Source organism: Moschus berezovskii, chromosome 1 (genome assembly GCF_049115385.1).
Source record: "Moschus berezovskii isolate FMDL1 chromosome 1, NW_MosBer_1.0, whole genome shotgun sequence".
Lineage (NCBI taxonomy): Eukaryota > Metazoa > Chordata > Mammalia > Artiodactyla > Moschidae > Moschus > Moschus berezovskii.
In genome coordinates, this window is record NC_142460.1 from 91,371,373 (window position 1) to 91,398,768 (window position 27,396).

At 36.5% G+C, this 27,396-nt stretch overlaps 1 protein-coding gene across 7 annotated transcripts in view; it reads right to left on the reverse strand.

Annotated features, from left to right (window-relative positions):
* Positions 1–27,396, reverse strand: part of ZNF148 (zinc finger protein 148) — a 147,969-nt gene that overhangs the window by 95,027 nt on the left and 25,546 nt on the right. For 5 of the 7 annotated variants that reach the window (XM_055398073.2, XM_055397689.2, XM_055397847.2 and 2 more), the window contains exons 2-3: positions 15,756–15,826; positions 4,495–4,630 (exon numbers count right to left, since the gene is read on the reverse strand). The exons of 1 other annotated variant lie outside the window; for it this stretch is intronic. The gene's annotated coding sequence lies outside the window, so the exon portion shown is untranslated. The remainder of the gene's footprint in view (positions 1–4,494; positions 4,631–15,755; positions 15,827–27,396) is intronic. One more of the 7 variants, XM_055398001.2, reaches the window with a different exon arrangement.

The window sequence follows — 27,396 nt, forward strand, 5'->3', positions numbered from 1 at the left end:
TCAACTATACAAGACACTTAAAATGCTTACTGAGCTTTTTATGGGAATTCTATGCAATGAATGAAGAAGATGTCTCTCCAAATTTATTAATACGTTTGAGGCTATATTACAAAATTCAGAGATTAGCATAACCCTGGAGAAGAAAGAAAACTAACATGTGCTGAGGACCTACTGTGAGTAAGACAATATGCTGGGCACACTGGTGTGTTACTTCACTTAATGTTTACAGTAACACTCAAAACAGTAACAGCATATGCCCATTTAACAGATGCAGAAACTGGAGTTCACCCAAAGTTACACAGCTAGGAGGTAAACTGGGATTTGAAGACAAACTTACTTGGTTTACCGCACATTTTACCATACCATACTACCTTCTGTCTTGAAAAGGCCCTGGACACTAAGAGCTCGCTGAACTCATTCTCTTCTCACCCACCCACTGAGGCCACCCTGTCACCACTGCTTGGCTTGATAAAGCAATCCAACTCCCCATAGTTGGCTACTCCCATCTCATGGCTACCATAGGAGAATTCTATGTGACACAGAATCCCTTTTCTCCTTGATGAGGAATGGACACTTTCCACAATTCCTATTTTCCACTTTTGCCTCAGTGCATTTCTCCTTCATTATTTTTTCATGGATTTATACACCCTCTTAATCCTTCCACTCTTTCTTCAAACCTTTACCAAGTTATTTTAGGAAAATCTCTTTCTCTCTTTCCTTTTCCATTTTCACTTGGAAATTTTAAAAACAATCCTAAATATGGCTGATAAATGTAGGAGCTATGCCAAAGATACACCTATATCAAGAAAAAAAGGGCTATAAGTTTTAAACTGAAAACAGATTTGAAGATTTGTGCAATAATCTTCTCAAATTCTTGAAAGCATCTAATTTCTCCTTCAGAATACGGAATTCATCTGCCATTTTATCACCTTTAATTAAATCTGTACTCAACCATGAAAGAAATATTTCTCACTTAAAGATATTGCTTTTGTGTTTCTTTCACTGAGTCTGGCTGTAATATTATTTTCCATTAACATTTACTGAATAATATAAAACATTAAATGAGTCAAAACAGATTATAGTGGGCAAACCTAAATATCATTCTTTTCTTAAAAAAAAAAAAAAAGAGTAATTTCCAACTCAAAATATTCTCCCACATTAAAAATACCCTGCTTTTGTACCAGAACCCAATCACTTGTAGGCAAAACAGAACTACATAAAGGAATCTGGAACAGATTTTTTTTAAAAAGCTAGATTTCACAAATTACTTCTGATTCAAAGTATTTTTCAACAAACTCGTCTGAAGGATGCCAGTTACATTAATTTGGATAGCAATATTTCTAACCTATGTAGGATTCAGTAAGAAATTCTGCCTTACAAACATCAGCATTACAAATACAAATATCAATCAGCCTTAAGATCAAATTGGTAATACAAAGCAACGAAGAAACCCTTGACAAAAAAATGGATTTAACAATCTGCCATTTGTCACTTCTAAGTTTTCTATTCCTTCTTATCCTTCAAAATGTTGATCTAAAAGCAAAAACTGCTTCATCTCTAATTTAAAAACAAGATCTACCTCTTATCTGGGCTTCCCTGGTGGCTCAGAGGTTAAAGCGTCTGCCTCCAATGCGGGAGACCCAGGTTCGATCCCTGGGTCGGGAAGATCCCCTGGAGAAGGAAACGGTAACCCACTCCAGTATTCTTGCCTGGAGAATCCCATGGACGGAGAAGCCTGGTAGGCTACAGTCCACGGGGTCGCAAAGAGTCGGACACGACTGAGCGACTGAACAGACAGACAGAACAGACAGACCTCTTATCTAGGGATAATTTACCTCAGAAACCCCTTCAGATATACCTTTGTATAACTACCATCTTGCATCTACAAAGCTTATCTTGTAAACTATGCCCCCTGGTTTTTAAATTGATACTATTCAAAACATCCTAATAGGAGGATCATTTATAATAATCACAGCTAAACAAAATGGCCTTTCTTATTAGTGCCAGTGACAATAAAAGATGTTTCCTAAAAGAATTTACAGAGTAAGATACATCACTTTATACAACATGACAACTAAATAAAAACCTGTGATCATTTTCTAACCACAAAAAATTAATTTATAAATATTTAGCCAAAATTAACAGACATCTCCATATATCTGATGCTCTGCTCAAATAAAGCAGAATCTAAGCATATTCTCCATTCCAAATACTTGTCGTCAGTCTTCTAATATAACGTAACAATAAGAAATTAGTGCTATTTGGAAATACCAAACATCAAACTTAATGTCAACTGTTGGTTGAGAAACAGTTACATTTAAAAGGGAGAGGGAAAGGGTAAAAAGGAACCAAGCAAAACAGAATCCTATACTCTGCTAAATCTAGTTGTTTCATTCATTTCACTTTATGACAATACCAAAAATTCAAACATTAATATTATAAATAATTAATCTTGAGGAAACTATAAATTTTCTAGCCTTGTATACTAAAAGGAATATAAAAAATACTTCCTAAACTTCCCTGTACACAAGTTTACCTAGTCCAAACACTAAACGCCTAAGTGATTTTTTAACACATACTATATAATAACAAAGACTCATTCCAGAACAGAGAAGTGTTAACTATTCAAATCAACATTCTTTTAAAACACTGGACAAATGCTCCCACTTATCAGTACAAACCTTATTTGTGAAGTACAATAAAACTAAAAATGTATTCGTCACCTTAAATACCAAAAACACCTACAATGTCTTATAGCCGTTTACTAAAAGCTAAATCAAGAGGCCTGATATAAATACAAGTATACTAATTTATCAAAACTGTTATTTTAAAGCTCAGAAAAAGGTAACAAGGTTAAAACATGTTGATGTTGACATAAAATACGATGGAAAACTGACAACTAATTTCCAACCCTTTAATAAATTCTCTTATAGAAGCATACAATATTTGATACTTATTTCAAAATAAAATATTTAAATGGGATAAGAATCACAAAATGTAATCACAATGAAATACTTTTCATCTAAAAATACAAGTATATAATGTCTCTGGGAATACGTTGTTCTGATGAGATCTGAACATTTAGAATAACAGACTTTTTAGAGTTAGAAAGAACCAGTTACACATCATTTAGCTTTCAGTTCAGTTCAGTTCAGTCGCTCAGTCGTGTCCGACTGTAGCTAAAAGATTGTCTCACCCTAGGCCCTCATCCTTGCCTTAAGAGTCTAAAAGCATTAAATAAATCACGTCAATCTAATGGCAGTGAAACAAAATGAGGAATTATTTCAAATCAATTTTAACTTTTAAGACATATTCCATCTTATGATATCAAAATTAGCGGTATTTAATCAAAGAATTATGATGACTATTCACATAACTAAAATTGCCTCAAAACTCAAGTAAGAACAATTTCCAAAGTATTATCACAGGCCAAGAGTTAATACGTCTTAGATGATAAAAATTATATTTTAATTTGAGAGCAACTAGATAAATAGAAAGTAAATCTGACAAATCTTAACGTAAGAGACAACTAGCTGACCCCTAGATGCTGTTCTCTCCTTCTTGACCAAAAATAAAACATTAAGTGAGACACATATAACCTAGATCCTAGATAAGACTCATTTTCCAGCCTTCCTTGCAGCTGGCTGTGGTCATGTGACAGTTACAGTCAATGGGATATGAATAGAAATTATATACATAACTCTCCTTCCCTTTTCCTTCTTTCTACTGGCAGGCATGATGGTACCCTCTTGGACCACAAGCTAGAAGGCACATATTAAGAACAGCAAAGCAAGACAAAGACCTAGGTCATGATGATTCTGGAGCTTCCAGACAATCCTGAATTTGTTTATATGGACTTTTTAAAATAAACATCAATATATTTCGACCATTTTAAGCACCTATTAGAGTTTACAAGTCTAAATTTTAACCTATATACTTAATATAAATGATTATTAAATTATCTACATGATTGCTTCCTTCTATTGGCATAAACAAACATACAATATGAAAGAATGTACAGTAACTGCTATGTTTTTTCACATTTAAAAAATTGTATGCCAAACACCATTAAATTTGATTAACAAGTCTAATTTTCCAACATATGAAAATAGTTTTCCTGGAAATTCTGGAAAACTTAATGTGGGTGCATACGTGTTGATGACAGATGGGTGACAAATGCGAAATAGCCTGCTGAGAAAAAGGGTTAAAGAAGGAAACACCTTCCCACTTAAATTTCATCTAAGATTACATAATAAGCTACATATATCTTTCTGTGTTAAACTTAAAACCCAAAACTATATCTTTATTCATCAATTTCCTCTTAGTACTGTTTTCTCAAAAAAAAAATTAAATCCCAAGTTTCTTCCAGATATAAACACAACATAAAGAAACTATTACACAAACTCAACAGGAAAATCCAGCAACCAAAATAAAAGTTCTATATTATAAAAATTTACTTATTCATGATTATGAAAAGTTAAGTACTGAAGTTACCTGAGACTAATGTAAAAATGAAGACTTCAAGGAAGGGAATGCTGTAGAGTTGAAAAAGAAATCATGGTTGAGTTTCTACCTTTCATAGACTTCAGAAACTCTCAGTACAACCTCAGTTGCTTACGCCATCCAATTCCTACCAAAAAAATAAATAAATAACAAAAACATTACTTACGGAGAGAAAAAATACTCTATAAATACAACATGGACAAACTCACATGCATAATGAAGTGATCACTCTTTGTAAATAGTAAGCTATGTCTGAATAAACAGTGCAATGACTTGTTTTTAAATCTGAAACTAGGAAAATATAACAGTGATGAGGAGTAACTGTGCAATAATCCTGGCCTTGTAAAAAAATAATTTGCCTAGATCTGGGATGAACAACTTCAGAGACATGGGATATTGAAGAAAATTCAGAAAGTTACATACCTAAACATTTACAAAAGAGGAAGTAAATGATTAAAAAAATCACTTCATAACACTGTATCTGCTTTGTAAAGGCTATGAAGTAAAGAGAGAAGCAAATATAGTCTTAGGCCTGACAAGCAACAAACAGAACTAGTCCTACACAGAGTACACATGTATTTACAAGGAAAAAAACTGAGAGTTCTAAAATCATGAAATACCTACAGAAATACAATCAGCAAGGTCATCTGAGAAGAAAAGCTGACAGATGAGAATAATCACAGGAAGACTGCCTACCATACCCCTCAAAAATAAAAATGAAGATCATAAGCTATACACAAGAAAACTTCCTATCAGTGAATGTTTCTCAGCATAGACTAAATACACTAAAGAGTTTATGGAGTTTCCTACCATAGAGGTCTTTAAAAACATTACATCCTATCTATAAAGAATAGTTTGTATTTACTCCTCCACAGGAAGCTCTGAGACCAGACGGTGTATGATACATCCTATGATTTTAGATCTGTTTTTACAGTGGTACAAAGGCAAGAACAGTCTTTCTCACCTAAAACATACCAGTAATAAGTCCATCTTTGTACTTCAGAAAAAGAGAAAGTGTTAGCCACTCGGTTGTGTCTGACTGTGACCGCATGGACTCTAGCCCGCTAGGCTCCTTTGTCCATGGAATTCTCCAGGCAAGAATACTGGAGTGGGTTGCCATTTCCTCCTCCAGGGATCTTCTCAATCCAGGGATCAAACCCAGGTCTCGTGAATTGTAGACAGATTCTTTACCATCTCAGCCATCAGGAAAGCATAATTCAGAAAGTATAACACTAATTCACTTTTTAAAACATTTCAACATTGTATCCATTTTTTTTTAAAGTTTAAATTCTGAGGGAGCTATTTCCCTTTCAGTACCTTTTCATTTCAGAATTTTCCTAGACAGTCACTCATGCATGTCTATTTTAGCAGATAAACTTTTATTCAAAATTTTTAAATTTCAGTAGGATTGTATTAGATATAAATAATACCAAAATGACAACAGTAACAATAACCTAGGCAGGCAGGGATGGGGGAGTCACAATCTGAAATTACTCCAATATGTTTTCAACAATAAATTATAAGCTGAGGAAGGAAGAAAGGAAAGGAGAAGGAGGGAGGGAGAAAGGAAGGAAAGGAGGGAAGAAAAATGGGACCCACATTAATAAAAAAATAGCAATTGCTACAGATGGTTTCTGAGTATCCCCAGATGTTGGCTTAAGCAAAGATTTCAAAATATCCACCATAAAAATGTTAAAAATTTTAAGAGACCCCATCTTTAATGTTTAATTATGAAAACAATCAACAAATTAAAAAATTTTCAGTAAGGGTAGAGCATTTATGTAAAACTCGAACATGGAAACTCTGAAGCCGAAAAGTACAATAACTAAAACACAAACTTCACTACACAATTCAAGACGGCAGAAGAAAATCTATGACCTTGAAGACACATCAGTAGAAAATATCCAATCTGAAGGACAGTGAAGAAAAAACGGCTATAGAAAATTGAACAGAGCCTCAGCAACCAACTTACCAACATTTCTGGAGTTCCAAAGGAGAGGAGAGAAAGGGCAGGAAATAAGGTTTTTTTAAATAAAACATGAACCAAAAACTTCCCAAATTAGATTTTTCAGTAGAAATCACATCTATAGGTCTTAGAAGTTCAATGAATCTCATGGAGAATAATTACAAAGACACACACCTAGACACATCATAGTCAAAACTGTTAAGAACAAACACAAGGAGAAAAATCATGCAAGCGTAAAGAGAAAAATTACTCAGCACAGCAGAGAGCCATCAACACGATTGACAGCTTTCTTTCTTTTTTTTTTGCCTTTAACAATAATACTGTATTATAAAAAGCACTTTACAACTCCATCCCATCTTTGAGTACAAGTTACTGGAGATGTGGGCTAATGATTATCTGAAAGCATTTCTCAATCCAAGTGCTCTCTGAATATTATAAGGGGACAGTAAGTGGGAAGTGGAGAAGGAAGAGGAAAGAGAGGGGAATAAGGTTCTCCCAGTTAAGGGCTTTGTTGCAATGAGAGGATGAGGAAGTATGAAGATATTTTTGCCATCTTTTCATCCTTATACTGTGTTAAGTAATGCTTACAACATGAATTCAGCAGGCTTTTCCTGAGCTGTAACTCAAGAAATTTACTAACAGCTGACTTTTAATCAACAACAACAGAGGCCAGAAAACAGAGGAATCACATTCTGAAAGTGCTAAAAGAAAACAACCTGTCAACCAAGAAGGCAACAAAACTACCCTTCGAAATAAAGACATAAAAAACACAGTCTCAGATGAACAAAGACTGAGGGAATTTTTTGCAGACCTGCCATACAAGAAATACTAAAAGAAGTCCATCAGGTTGAAAGGAAATGACACCACACTAAAAATACACAGGAAGAAAAGAACACCAGAAATGGTAAATATGTGGGTTAAGCTAGAAGACTATAAATACGTTTTTCTCATTCTCTTAACATCTTTAAAAGACATAAGTATATATAAAGCAATACTTTTAACACTGTACTGCCAGGTTTATAGCATAGAGAGATGTTATATATATATGGCAATAGTGGCACAATAGAGGAAGGAGAAAATGGAGTTATACCGAGCAAAGTTTCTATATTTTACTGATATTGACTTAGTGTCACTACTAAATAAGTCTATTTAATTTAAATTTAACATTAAATAAGTCTATCTAATGTTAAAATGTATAATGTAAACATCATAGCAACCACAAAGAAAATATCTTAAATTATATTTTGAAAAAACACCAACAGAGTAACTAATATGGCATACTAAAAGACATTTAACTCAAAAGGCAGTAAGGAAGCACTGAGAAACAAAACCCATGAGATATACATAAAGCAAATGGCAAGTGTAAATCCAACGAAGTCCATAATTAAATATGAATGTGTGAACAGCCCAATGAAAAGATAGAGACTGTCAGATTGGACAAAGAAACACAAGATTCAACCATGTGCTGCCAGCAAGAGAAATACTTTAAATTCAAGACTGAAAGTAAAAAAATGGGGAACAAGGATGGACACATCCCACAACACACATCCCCTCCACACACATCCCCCGACACACACACACATACCACACACCCCACTCACCCCCCCACACACACACACATCTCCCCACACACACACCCCCACTCCCACCCCCATGGAAAGAGTAACCATAAGACAGGTGGAGTGGTTACATTCAGTTCAGTTCAGTTCAGTTCAGTTCAGTCGCTCAGTCGTGTCCGACTCTCCGCGACCCCATGAATCACAGCACGCCAGGCCTCCCTGTCCATCACCAACTCCCGGAGTACACTCAAACTCATGTCCACAGAGTCGGTGATGCCATCCAGCCATCTCATTCTCCGTCGTCCCCTTCTCCTCCCGCCCCCAACCTTTCCCAGCATCAGAGTCTTTTCCAGTGAGTCAACTCGTCGCATGAGGTGGCCAAAGTATTGGAGTTTCAGCTTTAGCATCAGTCCCTCCAATGAACATCCAGGATTGATCTCCTTTAGAATGGACTGGTTGGATCTCCTTGCAGTATAAGGGACTCTCAAGAGTCTTCTCCAACACCACAGTTCAAAAGCATCGATTCTTCGGCGATCAGCTTTCTTCACAGTCCAACTCTCACATCCATACATGACCACGGGAAAAACCATTGCCTTGACTAGACGGACCTTGGTCGGCAAAGTAATGTCTCTGCTTTTTAATATACTATCAAGGTTGGTCATAACTTTCCTGCCAAGGAGCAAGCGTCTTTTAATTTCATGGCTGCAATCAGCATCTGCAGTGATTTTGGAGCCCAAAAAAACAAAGTCTGACACTGTTTCCATTGTTTTTCCATCTATTTCCCATGAAGTGATGGGACCAGATGCCATGATCTTTGTTTTCTGAATGTTGAGCTTCAAGCCAACCTTTTCACTCTCCTCTTTCACTTTCATCAAGAGGCTTTTGAGTTCCTCTTCACTTTCTGCCATAAGGGTAGTGTGGTTACATTAGAATCAGATAAAACAGACTTTAAGACAAATATTAAAGATGAAGAAAGATCTCTCTTTCTAACGATAATAAATTAGGAAAGTATTATAACAATTATATACCCTCATGCGAAGAGTTGACTCACTGGAAAAGACTCTGATGCTGGGAGGGATTGGGGGCAGGAGGAGAAGGGGACGGCAGAGAATGAGATGGCTGGATGGCATCACTGACTCAATGGACATGAGTTTGAGTTAACTCCGGGAGTTGGTGATGGACAGGGAGGCCTGGCGTGCTGTGATTCATAGGGTTGCAAAGAGTCGGACACAACTGAGAGACTGAACTGAACTGAAAATACTGAAACAATAACATTATTAACAAGAAAACAGAAAATTCAACAAATTATCACTGGAGATTTTAATACTTCACTCTAAATAATTGACAGAATAAATAAACAGCAAATTAACAAAGATACAGAAAACCTGAAAACAGAAAACACTCTCAATCAACTAGACCTAGCTGGCATATATACAAAACTCTAACAAACAACATAAAACATATTGTTTCCAAGCACACACTCTCCAAGACAGATCAAATGCTAGACCACTAAACAAGCCTTAAAAATGTAAAAGGACTTAAGTCATACAAAGTATGTTCTCCAACCATAACAAAATTTAAGTAGATATCAACTAAATTAGAATTAAGTAGCTATCAACTGGAAAATTTTCAAGTGTTTGAAAATTAAACTTCACAATTCTGAATAGTACATACCTCAAAGAAGAAATTAAGAGATGTTAGAGAATACTTTTAACTGAATGAATAAAACAAACATAACAAAATTAATGGGATGCAGCTAAAGCAGTACTGAGAAGGAGTGATATACTTCTATATATTCGAAAAAAAGTGGGATCTCAAATCAATGACATGAGCCTCCATTTCAATAAACCAGAAAGAGAGCAAACTGGACCAACCTAGATAGCATATTAAAAAGCAGAGACATTACTTTGCCAACAAAGGTCCGTCTAGTCAAGGCTATGGTTTTTCCCGTGGTCATGTATGGATATGAGAGTTGGATGGTGAAGAAAGCTGATCGCCGAAGAATTGATGCTTTTGAACTGTGGTGCTGGAAAAGACTCTCGAGAGTCCCTTGGACTGCAAGGAGATCCAACCAGCCCATTCTAAAGGAGATCAGTCCTGGGTGTTCATTGGAACGACTGATGCTGAAGCTGAAACTCCAATACTTTGGCCACCTCATGAGAAGAGTTGACTCACTGGAAAAGACTCTGATGCTGGGAGGGATTGGAGGCAGGAGGAGAAGGGGACGACAGAGGATGAGATGGCTGGATGGCATCACTGACTTGATGGACATGAGTCTGAGTGAACTCTGGGAGTTGGTGATGGACAGGGAGGCCTGGCATGCTGCCATTCATGGGGTCGCAGAGTCAGACGCGACTGAACTGAACTGAAACCCTAAAGCAAGCTGAAAAAAATATTCAAATTTTAGAGCAGAAATACATGAAATACAAAACAGAAAAATAGAGAAAAACTTGGTTCTTTTAAAAAGACAAAAAATTTACAAACTTTTATGAAAACTGACGTACAGAAAAGAGAAAAAAATTAATGGGATACACACACACACACTTCTGGCTGATTCATGCTGTCATATGGCAGAAACCAACACAACACTGTAAAGCAATTATCCTCCAATTAAAAATAAATTTAAAAAAAAAAGAAAAAATACAAGCTACCAAAATTAGAAATGCAAGAAGGGATATTAATACTGACCTCGCAAAAATTTAAAGCTTATAAGGGAAGGAATACTATAAACAAATAAATGCCAAGAAATTAAACAACTTTTATAAAACTTCTTAAAAGACACATATTATTGACACATTAACTAAAGAGGAAACAGAAAAATCTGAACAAACAGTATTTAAAAATCCTCCCCAAAAGAAATGGTTTCACTGATGAATTCCATCAAATATTTAAGGAGGAAATACCAATCCTTCATAAACTCCTTCATGAAACAAAAGAAGGGGGTACATCTTCCAACTCAGTCGGTAAGGCTAGAGTTTCTTTGATATAAAGACATCAAATGAAAACTATACTCCAATGTCTATCAACAGATACAATATGCTTACAAGGTATTAACAGACTGAATCTAGCAACAGATTTAAAAAAAAGGCCTATACACCAAGACCAAGTAATATTTATCCCACGAAAGTAAAGCTAGTTTAACATCTGAAAACCAATTAATATAATACACCATATTAAAAGAATAAAGGACAAAAGCTACATGGCTATCTCCATAAACATAAAAGAAAGCTCTTGACAAAATTCAACATTTACTCATGACCAAAAAAATCTAAACAAACTAAGACTAGAACTTCCTCAAACTGATAAAAGGAATCTACAAAACATCAAACATCATGTTTAATGGTTAAACACTGAATGCTATCCTCCTAAAACCCAGAATGTACATTTTCACCACTTCTATTCAACACTGTCCTGAAGGTTCTAACTAGTAAAACCAACCAGGCAAAATAAACCAACCAATTAAGCAAAGACATCCAGGTTACAAGAAATAAACCTCTAGTGATGTGATTTCATATGTAGAAATTTCCTAATAAATCCACAAGTTACAAGGACTAATAATAATAATGTTATGACTAATAATGTTAAACGCTCCAACATTCGAATCATAGGAGTCCCAGAAGAAGAAGACAAAAAGAAAGACCATGAGAGAATACTTGAGGAGATAATAGTTGAAAACTTCCCTAAAATGGGGAAAGAAATAATCACCCAAGTCCAAGAAACCCAGAGAGTCCCCAACAGGATAAACCCAAGGCGAAATACTCCAAGACACATATTAATCAAATTAACAAAGATCAAACACAAAGAACAAATATTAAAAGCAGCAAGGGAAAAGCAGCAAATAACACATAAGGGGATTCCCGTAAGGATAACAGCTGATCTTTCAACAGAAACTCTTCAGGCCAGAAGGGAGTGGCAAGACATACTTAAAGTGATGAAAGAAAATACCCTACAGCCCAGATTACTATACCCAGCAAGGATCTCATTCAAATATGAAGGAGAAATCAAAAGCTTTACAGACAAGCAAAAGCTGAGGGAATTCAGCATCACCAAACCAGCTCTCCAACAAATGCTAAAGGATCTTCTATAGACAGGATACACAGAAAGAGTGTATAAACTTGAACCCAAAGCAATAAAGAAAATGGCTACCGGATCGTACTTATCAATAATTACCTTAAACGTAAATGGGTTGAAATTTTCAAAATGGCTAGGAAACAATTCTCATAGCCATCAATAGTTCAGTGTTGAGTTCATGAATAGTTTTTAAAGTTTGGGACAAACTGTAGTATTTGCTATTTGAAGTACTATTTGTAATTGGCATATTACGATGTAACATTGGTCTTCAATTCCATCTTAAAACGCCTAAAAATGCCTAACAGGTTTTTAGATTTGTGAATTTTAGTTGAAATGTATTTTACGATGTTACTAAACCTGCAGAAATATTGAACTATTTCAGAGAACTTAAAAAAAAAAATAATAATAATAAGCAGTTCAGCAAGGCCACAAGAGATTAGATCAATAAAGAAAAATCAATTATATTTCTATAGTGAAATGACAACTTTCTATCATATCTATCAAAAATTTGAATTAATCATATTTTCTTTCCTATCCCTCAGTAGTTTAAACTTTTTTTTTCAAGTTAGATTTATCCCAGGCATTTTATCTTTCTAGTTGTTATGAACATATAACTCTTCTTCAATAGCCCTAATCCTATTATTTATAATAAAAAATCATTTATGTAAAATTGAATTTATAAGAAGTTCCTTTACAGAATTCTCAGAACTATCAGCACAAAAAACAAGCAGGCAGATGAACTGAACAGAAATTATTTCAGAAACAGACTCTGCCTTTCCAAAAAACATGGAAATTCAGTATATGATAAATGTGGCATTTCAAATATGAAGAAAAGAAACACATCATTCAATAACTGGAATGAGGACAAATGGTTAGCCATCTGGAAAACAGTAAAGCTGATCTCTCCATTTACTGCTTATACCAAAAATACTCAATATAAATCAAAGATTTTAAACAATTTAAACCATAAAAATAGAAAACCCATACAATTTTTCAAGTTCACTGAATCTAAAACTACCAATCCTAAGAAACACAACTATTCTATGTTACTAAGAAAAAAACAATGCCCAACTATGATAAGACAGAAATTCATGTCTTTCAGAGATGTTACAATATGAAAGGAAAAATGAGTCCTACCATCAGTGGTAAACACATTTTAAACCTTACACAGGAAACTGCCTCCCCCACCCTTGACCATGAATAAAAAGATCACTAAATTCAATCATACAAAATTAAAACTTCTACAAGGCAAAAGCAAAATCAAAAGATAAGCAAAAACTGAGTAAAAACAATCTTCTTAACACATGACCAAAAAGATCACTGAAAATATACACATGGCCAGTAACAATGGGGAAAAAATGCTGAAACTCATAAAGAAATTTTGAAAATCAATACTAACAAAAACCTGACAAACATTAAAAAGTTTGACACTAGCTAGTACCATGGACGGAGGAGCCTGGTAGGCTGCAGTCCATGGGGTCGCTACGAGTCAGACATGACTGAGCGACTTCACTTTCCCTTTTCACTTTCACACACTGGAGAAGGAAATGGCAACCCACTCCAGTGTTCTTGCCTGGAGAATCCCGGGGACGGGGGAGCCTGGTGGGCTGCTGTCTGTGGGGTCGCACAGAGTCGGACACGACTGAAGCGACTTAGCAGCAGCAGCAGCATCATCAAAGAGACAGAGATTCCCATTTTCCAAGACTACTGATGTAGGGACAACCTTTTAAGTTAGGCAATTCAACCACAAATTATTAAATGTACACACTTTTTGACCCAACAATTTTTTCCTTAGGAATTTATACTGCAAATATATTTTTAAATATGTGCAAAAATGTATCCAAGAATATTCACTATATTCCCATTTAATACTACAAAAAAAAAAACTAAATTTATGGTACATCGACATATCGGAATATTACACAGAATGAAATGAGAAGGAATTATATGCAAAGGTACAGAAATTAACAACAAAAAAGATATTTTGCTAAACAATATGTATGCTGTGATTTCATTTTTATAAAGATTATGTAAATATATGTATACATAAAACTGTATGCATACGTATGGAAAATATATGGAATGATACATACACACACACAAATGTTAACAGTGAATGGGAATGAGGAGAGCCTTTTTAAATTTTTTTATAACATTCTCTACAGCTTAAGTGTCTATTCCTCTTATAATAAACCTAAGTAAGAAGTAAAAATGTTAAATGAAATCTTAAACTATGACCATTAAAACGGCTAATATTTTCACATCTTCATTTTAAAAGAATCCTCAAAACAAAATTGATGAGAATCTTAGAATTTTTTTAGGACATATGCATTTATTCAAACACAAGTGCATAATTACAAAGGTTCCAATTTATTAAGTCACAATCAAGTCATTCACTCATTCTACATATTAATCAGGACTCTTTTGGTTGCAAATAACCGAACAGAAAGTAGTTTAACCAAAAAGTGGGATTTACTGGTTGACACAACTGAGAAGGCTTCAAGCACAGCTGGATCTAGGGACTTATATCAGCACCTGGTTTTGCTATGTCTTGATGCTGTTCTTCTCTATATTGGTCCATTCTTGGGCAAATCTTCCCTGTGGTGGCAAGAGAAGCTTGAATCTTCACAGCTCCAAACCCAGGGGAAAAAAAGAGTTATGTTTCTCATTCAACAGAATTGCCTCTGGTTGAATCAATGAAATGTCCATTCCTAAGGCCAGAGGAATGTTCACTGTGATCATCCAGGCATATAGCATGGAAACACATGGATTAAGAAAAGGTTCCTTGCTGAAACAAAAATATCCAAGACTGGGTGGCTTAAATAATAAGCATTTACTTCTCACAGTTTCACAAGTTGGAGATCCAAGATCAAGAGTTGGATTTGAGCTAGCGTCTGGTGAAGACGAGAATCTTAGAACTGTTATGATCATTAATAATGACATGAGAATATGTGCCACATGTAAATACCCTGAAAACTGTTCATGTTTAATTTTCTTTCACTTTGAAAGATAAAAGCACAGGTCTAATACATGTACCAACATAGCCCAACAAGACAGGAGAGGATTTTGGGTCTTCCTAAAATAAGGGACCTTGGGCCTAAAAAAGAAAATTGCAAATAATCTTGTTAAGTGAGAAAAGATAATGGTTTTCATCAAAGAGAACTAATAACTTCAATTATTTCCTATGTATAGATGTTCATAACATGCTGTCTTTCTGTAATATTCATCCTGTGCTGTGTGCTTAGTCCCTCAGCCGTGTCTGACTCTTTGTGACCCCATGGACTGTAGACTGCCAGGCTCCTCTGTCCACAGGGAGTCTCCAGGCAAGAATACTGGAGTGGGTTGCCATGCCCTCCTCCAGGGGATCTTCCTGACCCAGGAATCAAACCCAGGTCTCCCGCATTGCAGGCATATTCTTTACCAGCTGAGCCACCAGGGAAGCCCAAGAATACTGGAGTGGGTAGCCTATCCCTTCTCCAAGGGATCTTCCCCACCCAGGAATCGAACCAGGGTCTCCTGCATTGCAGGAATACTTAAGTATAAAAGAAAAGGGATTATCCAGGAAAAGCAGAGTACTATCCAACAGCTGTGACAGGTATGTTCAATTATATAGGCATCAATCACAGGTAAGAGTGAAGAAAACAGTGCTAGATTACCTCTACAAAATAGCTCAGGAAAATGCCCATCCCGCCAGATCACTTCCAAGCTGTTGGTTCCTCCCTCTAGCCTATAAAAGTACAAAAATACAGGTTATTCCCCTCAAAAAATCATTATTAGATACATTCTTAAAGCCAGATAAAATAGTTAACAGTTATATAAAAACATGCTAAATCAGACAAAATTCTTTCCATGGATTAAATATTAGTTCACTTAGAACAGTGCAACTGTAATGACCCATCAGTGCTGAATGATTTCATGAAGAAATGATCCAGGCACTAATTGGACTTTTTCAAATTTAACTTCTAGCTAAGGATTCAGTCCAGTTCAGTCGCTCAGTCGTGTCCGACTCTCCGCGACCCCATGAATCACAGCAGGCCAGGCCTCCCTGTCCATCACCAACTCCCGGAGTTCACTCAAACTCATGTCCATTGAGTCGGTGATGCCATCCAGCCATCTCATTCTCTGTCCTCCCCGTCTCCTCCCACTCCCGATCCCTCCTAGCATCAGACTCTTTTCCAGTGAGTCAACTCGTCGCATGAGGTGGCCGAAGTATTGGAGTTTCAGCTTTGGCATCAGTCCTTCCAATGAACACCCAGGATTGACCTCCTTTAGAATGGACTGGTTGGATCTCCTTGCAGTCCAAGGGACTCTCAAGAGTCTTCTCCAGCACCACAGTTCAAAAGCATCATTAGGATTCTTTAAAATCGAGGCAATAAACTAGAATTACCACAAACAACTTAAAATATGAGGACACACAATGTACTTCACTAAAATCGTATGTTGATGTTCTCTATTACTCAAACAGTTCTATTCCTGATGAAATCTCACAGTAACATTTCCCTCATCTCAAAAGTCTAATTATATTAAAAACATTTGTTTTTGAAACTACAGAAATGTTAAGTATTTAAAATTTTCAAGACAAAGGTGTTTAATAATGTTAAAATCGTCCGCAGATGTTTTTTTAATGTCATGCTATAATCAATCTTTTAGCAACAAATATAGAAAATTAACACTCTATGATGGTATTACATTGATATTGGACATATATAATTTTCTTCCTGCAATTGGGATATGCTTTCCCGGTATATGAAATGCAGGTAATGAGGACTGAAACCTGAAATTTTATTAGAAACAAATAATAGGCCAAATATAACCTTTATTCAGAAATAATTAACCATTTTATAAAATAACCCAAACACATTTTTAGCGCTTAATAAATATCTTGCAAATTAATAAAATTATAATTATAAAAGCAGAACAATTAAAACCTAAATCTTCAGAAAACAACCAAGTATATTAATTCAAAGTTGCATTTAACACAATTTCATCAAGGGATTACCACGGCCGAAATTATTATTAGAAATAATAATTCAGCATTTTCTAGTCCTTAGCCAGTCTAGCTTTGTTGCTAAACTAGTCATCATCAACAACAACAAAAAACCTATTTAAAATAATTTTTCTACTAACCTTTTAATTGCCTGCCTCAAAGTTTTGTTCCCAAGCATTTAAAAGAGCATATATGCCATTCCTCTCAACTACCTATAACTACTTTTAAATACGTATTTTCTATATATAGCATTAGCACAAAAAAGATAAAAGCCATAGAATTATATCATTGTAGTTCAATTCAGTTCAGTTCAGTCACTCTGTCATGTCAGACTCTTTGAGACCCCATGAATCACAGCATGCCAGGTCTCCCTGTCCATCACCAACTCCCAGAGTTCACTCAAACTCATGTCCATCGAGTCGATGATGCCATCCAGCCATCTCATTCTCTGTCGTCCCCTTCTCCTCCCTCCCCCAACCTTTCCCAGCATCAGAGTCTTTTCCAGTGAGTCAACTCGTCGCACGAGGTGGCCAAAGTATTGCAGTTTCAGCTTTAGCATCAGTCCTTCCAATGAACACCCAGGATTGATCTTAAAAACGTGTAAAGTAAAACAAAACTATATCTGTACTACATTCCTATTCACCACTGTACATTCTTTACTAAATTCAACTTTTAGAATTTCTAACAGTTCACAGGAATAAAGTTGAACAGAAAAGGCATGGTAAACTCTACCTATATACAGTAAATAAAAAATCTTTAAATTATAAACTTTAGTATTACATTATAAATCTTTTAAAGTTGATAGCATATATATAGTCAACAACCAAGATGTTATTACTTATGTCATCATATAATAATGGTAACATATACAGCTGGACAAATGTTTTTGAAATGCTAATATTCTGTTGAAAACATTTCCACAAAAAGCCTACTTACTTTCCTGCATCACTTTTTATTGAAAACCCTAAATTAAAGCTATCACACATCAAAAACTGTAACTAGATATGTTAAAAGAGAAAGAAACAAAAATAGTGAAGCAAGAAGGAAAGGGAAACGTTTAACTTCCAAATACACACATTCCCCAAATGTACAAAAAATATAACCTCAAAAAATAATAATAATAACCTCAAACTCTTAAATCTATAAACAGAAATTCTGGAATATCTTTCCCATCACAACCTTTCCTACCATGGAAACGCACAATTTTCCCTAACTCACAGACCACACAGTCTCTGTCTCTAGAAACCTAAATTATTTAGCATCATCTACCAACTTCACTTCTCCTTCCAAGTGTCTCTATCCCTCTTTCTCCTCTGCCACTCCTCTCCACCAAGAATTGGGAAAAGAATCTACCAGGCTGGAAACTAAGATCCTGTAAATACAAAAAGAAAGGTATAAAGTTACTTGGACAACCATGTAACTATCAAGTAAAGTGAAAGTCACTCAGTCATGTCCAACTCTTTGCAATCCCGTGGACTATACAGTCCATGGAATTTCCAGGCCAGAATACTGGAGTGGGTAGCCATTCCCTTCTCCAGGGGATCTTCCCAAACACAGGCCTCCTACATTGCAGGTGGATTCTTAACCAGCTGAGCCACAAGGGAATCCCAATGATCAGGTAAGATCTTCCTCTTTCCCAGCCCCACTTCCCCTACTTACAGAGTGAGTGAATATTCCTGCTTAGCACCTCTTCTGATTTAAGACTGCTGGCTATAATCACTTGCACAGGTATAATCAAATTAAGACAAAACACATATTAAGAAATAAATGAAATTTCTTGCAAGGACCATTAGTTACTACCCTTCCACAGTATTTCAATGTATTTACCAGCAGGTCATGGCATCTGGTCCCATCACTTCATGGGAAATAGATAGAAAAACAGTGGAAACAGTGTCAGACTTTATTTTTTTGGGCTCCAAAATCACTGTGGATGCTGACTGCAGCCATGAAATTAAAAGACGTTTACTCCTTGGAAGGAAAGTTATGACCAACCTAGATAGCATATTAAAAAACAGAGACATTACTTTGCCAACAAAGGTCCGTCTAGTCAAGGCTATGGTTTTTCCCGTGGTCATGTATGGATGTGAGAGTTGGACTGTGAAGAAAGCTGATCGCCGAAGAATTGATGCTTTTGAACTGTGGTGCTGGAGAAGACTCTTGAGAGTCCCTTGGACTGCAAGGAGATCCAACCAGTCCATTCTAAAAGAGATCAATCCTGGGTGTTCATTGGAAGGACTGATGCTAAAGCTGAAACTCCAATACTTTGGCCACCTCATGCGAAGAGTTGACTCACTGGAAAAGACTCTGATGCTGGGAAGGACTGGGGGCGGGAGGAGAAGGGGACGACAGAGAATGAGATGGCTGGATGGCATCACCGACTCGATGGACATGAATTTGTGTGAACTCCGGGAGCTGGTGATGGACAGGGAGGCGTGGCCTGCTGTGATTCATGGGGTCTCAAAGAGTCGGACACGACTGAGCGACAGGACTGAACTGAACTGAACCAGCAGGTCATTAATCAGGACATTTCTGTCATTAACTGAATCAACATTTTTGATCACCTGATATGTATATGCAATACTACCTAAGATTTCTAAGACATGCATTAAAATACTGTGGTCTCTTCCCAAAGGAGTTCCTAATCTAGCTTGGAAAATAAATAAACATACAACAGATAATGTTAGTGATGATAATGAAAAGTGTTAAGTGCTATAACTGAAGTCTAAGCAATTTATCAGAGGAAAATCAAAGCAGGGATCAATTAATTCTCCCTTTGTTACTTTTCCAAAAGAGAAGAAGTGATCTTTTAATGTTGGTTCCACATTTAAGAATACAATGAATAGTATATGCTTTGGACTTTGGTCAATAATGTTGCTACATCTCTGCAGGTATTAACTCAATAAAAAAAACAAACCTATGATGTGGGTACTAATACTATTTACATTTTAAAGAAGAAAAAACTGACCAAAGGTTACAAGTAACTCACAAAAGGTTACAAAACTAGTAAGTGTTTCTGCATTGCAGGGAAATTCTTTATGCCTGGCTCAGGCATAAAGAATTTCCCTGCAATGCAGAACACTCCGGTTTGATCCCTGGATCCAGAAGATTCCCTGGAGAAGGCAACAGTATTCTTGCCTTGGAAATCCCATGGACAGGAAAGCCTGGCGGGCTACAGTCCATAGATCACAAAGAGTCGTACACAACTGAGCAACTAAACCGCCACCACAACCAGGCCCTCCAAAATCTACCGTGCTATCCACTCCGGTTTCTCATCACTACCACCACCACCACCAAACCAGGACGGCTTTAAGAATCTGAGAGGAAAAATGCGTCAAGTCCTTTAGCATTTTTAATTAAATCACATTTGAAAGTATTCAAATTCTACTTTTACGTTAGTTCTTATTTTAATGATTTAATGATACTTTCTGAACAGTGTTAAAAAAAAAAAGTAAAGGAAAAAACTTTGTTTCAGGCAAGAGATTTCTATGAATATGCTTAGAATTTTGACTCAGTAACAAAGTAGACATACATGTCCTTTTAATTTACACTATCTGCTTTGAAAAATTCATTCATTAGAACTCAGAGTGTACTTTTCATGACCAGATCTATCCTGAGGAGGAAAGGAAACCCCCCAAATTCAAACCTACTATCCCAGAAACTACCCTAACCAAGTCTTACTAGAATGATTTTCCATTTCAACTTTCACCAAAAATTAAGCCAAAATCTTAAAAATGTCACAATCAAAGTAGTCAATCCACTTGGTTAAGAAAGAAAATCCTACACACACAATTACCTGGGAAGGGACTACTGCTTGTCTCCATTCTACAAATGGTGAAACTGAATCAATTTACATTCCCACCAACAGTGCAAGAGGGTTCCCTTTTCTCCATATCCTCTCCAGCATGTATTGTTTGTATATTTTTGATGATGGTCATTCTGACTGGTGTGAAGTGATACCTCACTGTAGTTTTGATTTGCATTTCTCTAATAATTAGTGATGTTGAGCATTTTTTCATGTGTTTATTGGCCATCTGTAAGTCTTCTTTGGAGAAGTGTGTGTTTAGGTTTTCTGCCCATTTTTTGATTGGGCTCTTTGTTTTTCTGATATTGAGCTATATGAGCTGCTTATATACTTTGGAAATAAATCTTTTGTCAGTTGTTTCATTGGTGGAAATGTAAACAGATATAGTCACTATGGAGAACAGTATGGAGATTACTTTAAAACTTAGGAATAGAACTACCATATAACTCAGTTAACCCACTACTGGGCATACACCCTGAGAAGACCACAACTGAAAAAGACACATGTACCCCAATGTTCATAGCAGCCTTATTTACAATAGCTAGGATATGGAAGCAACCTAGAAGCCCATCAACAGATGAATGGATAAAGAAAATGTGGTACACATATACAATGGAATATTACTCAGTCATAAAAAAGAAAAAAATTTGAGTCAATTCTAGTGAGGTGGATGAACCTAAAAACTGTTATACAAAGTGAAGTAAGTCAGAAACAGAAAAACAAATACCATATATTAACACATAAATATGTAATCTAGAAAATAGTATTAATGAATCTATTTGCAGGGAAGGAATGGAAACAAAGATTTGGAGAACAGACTTATGGACACAGTGGGGGAAGAAAAGAGAGAGACAAATGGAGAAAGTAGAATTAACATAGACACACTATCACGTGTAAAACAGATAGCTGGCGAGAAGTTGCTATACAATACAGGAAGCCCAGCTTGGCACTGTGATGACTGTGAGGGATGGAATGGGGAGACGGGAAGAGAGGCAGGCTCAAAAGGGAGGTAAGATATGCATAAATATAGCTGACTGGCAGTGTACAGCAGAAACCAACACAACACTGAAAAGAAATTTTCCTCCAATTAAAAATATAAATTAGAAAAAAAAATCATGAAACTGAGGTTGAAGAGGGTTAAGTACCCATGGTGACACAACACTTAACCATCATGGCAAAGAATTCAACCAGATCTCCTGCATCCAAATAAATGTTTACTTTAACACAGCACAATAGGAGAGGTCATTTCCAATTAAAATATATTTAATGTTACTATTAACAATATTCTGGGAGTCAAAAAAAATAAACATCTTTGAAGTAAGGAAAAGATCAATGAAAATAAAATCTGAAATTAAAATGCTATCTACAGTAACGATCACTGTTACTGTTGTTCCGTCGCTAAGTCCTGTCCGATTCTTTGCAACCCTACAGATGCATCATGCCAGGATTCCCTGTCTTCCACTATCTCCAGAGTTTGCACAAACTCCTGTCATTGCGTCGATGATGACATCAAATCATCTCATCCTCTATCACCCCCTTCTCCTCTTGCCTGCATCAGGATATTTTCCAATGAGTCAGCTTTTTGCATCAGGTGGCTAATGCACTGGAGCTTCAGCATCATTCCGTCCAATGAATATTCAAGGTTGATTTCCTTAAGGATTGAGTGGTTTGATCTCCTTGCTATCCAAGGGACTCGTCACGAGTCTTCTCCAGCACCACAATTCGAAGGCATCAATTCTTCAGCACTCAACCGTGTTTTATGGTCCAACTCTCACATCCATACACAACTACTGGAAAAACCATAGCTCTGACTATACAGATCTTTGTTGGCAAAGAGATGGCTCTGCTTTTAATTCACTGTCTACATTTGTCACAGCTTTCATTTCAAGGAGCAAGCATCTTTTAATTTCATGGCTGCAGTCACCGTTAGCAGTGATTTTACAGCCCAAGAAAATAAAATCTGTCACTGTTTCCACTTTTTCCCCCTTCTATTTGCCATGAAGTGATGGGACCGGATGCTATGATCTTCATTTCTTGAATGCTGAGTTTTAATCCAGCTTTTTAACTCTCTTCTTTCACCCTCATCAAGAGGTGCTTTAGTTCCTCTTCACTTTCTGCCATTACAGTGGTATCATCTGCAAATCTGTGGTTGTTGCTTCTCCTGGCAATCTCAATTCTAGTTTGAGATTCAGCCAGTCTGGCATTTTGCATGATGTACTCTGCATATAAGTTAAATAAGGAGGGTGACAATATACAGCCATGATGAACTCCTTTCTAAGAACCAGTCCATTTTTCCATGTCCAGTTCTAACTGTTGCTTCTTGTCCTGCATACAGGTTTCCCAGGAGACAGGTAAGGTGGTCTGATATTTCAATCTAAGAATTTTCCAGTTTGTTGTGATCCACAAAACCAAAGGCTTTAGGATAGTCAATGAAGCAAAGTAGATGTTCTTCTCAAATTCCCTTGCCTTTTCTATGATGCAACAGATGTTGCCAATTTGATCTCTGGTTCCTCTGCCTTTTCTAAATCTAGCTTGTACATTTGGAAGTTCTCAGTTCACAAACTGCTGAAATCTAGCTTGAAGGATTTTCAGCATTACTAGCTGAATAACATTGCTAGCATGTTAAAGGAGTTCAATTGTACCGTAGTTTGAACATTCTTTAGCACTGTCCTTCTTTGGGATTGGAATGAAAACTGACCTTTTCCTGAGGCCACTGCCAAGTTTTCCAAATTTGATGACATAGTGATTGCAGCATATTAACAGCATTATCTTTTAGGCTTTTTAATAGTTCAGCTGGAATTCCATCACCTCCACTAGCTTTGTTTGCAGTAATCCTTCCTAAGGCCCACTTGACTTCACACTCCAAGATGTCTGGGTCTAGGTCAGCGACCACACCATCATGGTTTTCTGGGTCACTAAGACCTTTTTTGTATAGTTCCTCTGTGTGTTCTTGCCGCCTCTTCTTAATCTCATCTGCTTCAATAATGGTTACCATGTAAAGAAACAAAAAATTAAGTTCACCTGATTTTTATAAAAATTATTCTACTCTAATAACTTAGGAGACCCAAGAAGAGATTACAGAAATACCCATTTGAAAATAAGCTCAGTTATTTAAAGTGTCAATTCTTTATTAATAAAAATGTTAAAATACTATTAAAAACCAAAAATAACAAGAGGGAACCAAAATTATTACTTCAAATATGAAATATAATTAAATATTTTCATTTAAAAACATAAATGGTCCATTAAAAAGCCAGTTCACCTGTTGACAATTTTACCTTATTCAACACTGGAATCAATCATTTCTATCTCCTCTGTCTAGAACATACGTCCAGAATTCCTTAAGATACTAAACACAATGTAGAGGTGTGCTCACACACAAAAGAAATGGTTTCTAATCTGATTAGAAATCTAAGCTTTGTCATTAAAATCAATCTGAAAATACCTCAACAAGTGGCTGCAATGGAGCCCAATTATTTCTCTATAACTACAGTAACCACACAATTCACAAAATATGTTCAGTTCAGTCGCTCAGTCGTGTCTGACGCTTAGGGACCCTAGTATGCCAGGCCTCCCTGTCCATCACCAATCCTGGAGTTTACAAAACTCATGTCCATTGAGTCGGTGATGCCATCCAACCATCTCATCCTCTGTCGTCCCCTTCTCCTCCTTCCCTCAATTTTTCTCAGGTCTTTTCAAATGAGTCAGCTCTTCGCATCAGGTGGCCAAAGTATTGGAGTTTCAGCTTCAACATCAGTCCTTCCAATGAACACCCAGGATTGATCTCCTTTAGGATGGACTGGTTGGATCTCCTTGCAGTCCAAGGGACTCTCAAGTCTTTTCCAACACCACAGTTCAAAAGCATCAATTCTTCAGCACTCAGCTTTCTTTATATTCCAACTCTCACATCCATACATGACCACCGGAAAAACCATAGCCTTGACTAGATGGACCTTTGTTGGCAAAGTAATATCTCTGCTTTTTAATATGCTGCCTAGGTTGGTCATAACTTTCCTTCCAAGGAGTAAGCGTCTTTTAATTTCATGGCTGTAATCACCATCTGCAGTGATTTGGGAGCCCAAAAAAATAAAGTCAGCCACTGTTTCCATATGCTAGTGAGATTTTTTTAAAAAACAGTAATAGTTGGGAATTCCCTGGTAGTCCAGTAGTTAAGACTCCATGCTTCTACTGCAGGTACCATGGGTTCAATATATGGTAAGAAACGAAGATCCCACATGCTGAGCAGGATGGCCAAATGAATAAATAGCAGTAGTTGATTTAACAAGTGATTTTCCTTTAGAAACACTGGCTTCTTCTACTAACATAGAATGGACATTTTCTTATTCTGGGCCAATTTATTCTCAATTAGAAAACCATGGAATGTAAAAAGCAGGACCTTTTATCTTATCTTTCCTTTTCAACTAATGAATTAGAAACAGATTAACTTGTCTGTATAATACAACATTTTCAGTATTGTTTTTAAAAATGTTTACCAATATTAAAAAACTAGTATGTATTACTGACGCTTCGATCTGTGGTGCTGGAGAAGACTCTTGAGAGTCCCTTGGACAGCACGGAGATCAAACCAATCAATCCTAAAGGAAATCAACTCTGAATACTGGAAGGACTGTTGCTCAAACTGAAGATCCAATACTGTGGCCACCTGATGCGAAGAGCTGACTCACTGGAAAAGATCCTGATGCTGGGAAAGATTGAGAGCAGGAGAAGGGGAATGACAGAAGATGAGATGGTTGGATGGCATCACTAACTCAATGGACGTGAGTTTGAGCCAACTCAGGGAGATAGTGACGTACAGGGAAGCCTGGCATGAAGCAGTTCATGGGGTCACAAAGAGTCGGACACTACTTAGTGACTGAACAACAACAATCTAGTACTAAAATTATTAAATACTTTAAATACAAATAATCCTTTAAATAAACACATCTTTACCCAGAATTCACAGTTTCATTTTATTTAACTGTATTACAAAATTTGTTTATGTGATACATGCCTAGTATAACAGCAAGCATCTATTCCGGCACCCTCTTGAACTGATTATTACCGATGCTCCAAAAATTTCCTTAGGGTCCAATACTATGGCTTATAATTGAAGTAAACATTTATACTGTGCTCAAAAGTTCACAAAGCACATGGCCATAAACCATTATTTTCAAAGCTGAAATAACCTGCTGGGTGGAGATGATGCAGGTTCACAAAAAGTAAGGAATCTGAACTTCCAGTCTAGATGGCATACCTCTCTTTTTCCCTGCCCCTCCACATTAAGCACAAGTATAAACCATGAAAATAACAGAAAGAAACAACCAAAAGAAAACTATGAAAACTAGAAAGGCAGCTAACCAGTTTGGGACTCTAGGACCAGAGAAGCAAAAAAAGCATCATAGTGCTTTACGTCCCCACATCCAATAGAAGAAGGCAACCCAGACTGGCATTTCCCAACCACCAATTCAGCAACAGAAAGTAGACTAGATAATCATACTCCTCCCTCAAACTAAACAGGAGTCTCTCTGCAGTATCAAGCAAGGGAGGGCAATGGGAAGCTCAACCAACAACAAAGACCAGAGAGAGGAGGCAACTCTTCCTTCCCTGTATGATCTGAAACTCTTTTTTTCCACCTTGAGATGCAGAGGCAAGTGGTCAAAACTTAGGAACCCAGCCAGCACAAACAACTCAGTTTGGGCCAAGACTCTCCTCTCTCACCTGGAGATACAGAGTCAGGGAAGAACTGGGGGTTTGGGGTGGGTACAAGCAGGAGAACCCCACCACAATCCTCTCCCATCTGGAGACACCCAGAAACCTGGTAAGAAGAAATGCCTTCTATTCTCTAAGGTAAAATCAGCAAAAACCAGTGGGAGTCCGGACAGCATCAGATAAACAACTGCCATTAAAACCAAAGCCTACAAAAGCAGGCGAAGACCTGTACACTAAATCTAAGTGGGATGACTGTGTGATAAAATAAAAAATATAAATAGGGTCCAGAGCCCTCTGACATAATACACAACAGAAAATGACAAAAGAAAATCCCAACATGAGTGAGAAAAGATAATCAACCAAGGCCAATACAGAGATGAGTTGGATGCTACACAATTATTTGAGAAAGATTTTAGAGCACCAATATAAAATGTCTCAGCAGTCAATTCTAAATTCTCCTGAAACAAGTGAAAAAAATGGAAAACCTCAGTAAAGAAACAAAAGTTATAAAAAAAGAAGCAAAAAGAAATCACAGAACTAAAAATTACTATAACATAACACTTTAAAGGTTGCTGGATGGATTGGCTCAATACAAACACAGAAATAAAGAGAATCACTGAATTTGAGGACAGAAAAATAGAATTAACCCAATCTGAAAAACAGAGGAAAGACAAGACTGAAAGAAAACTAAGAGTCTTAAGGACCTGTGGGCAAATAACAAAAGATCCAACATTCTTATCATTGGAGTCCCAGAGAGGAGAGAAGAACTGTAAAAGTATATAAAGGAAAGATGGCTAAA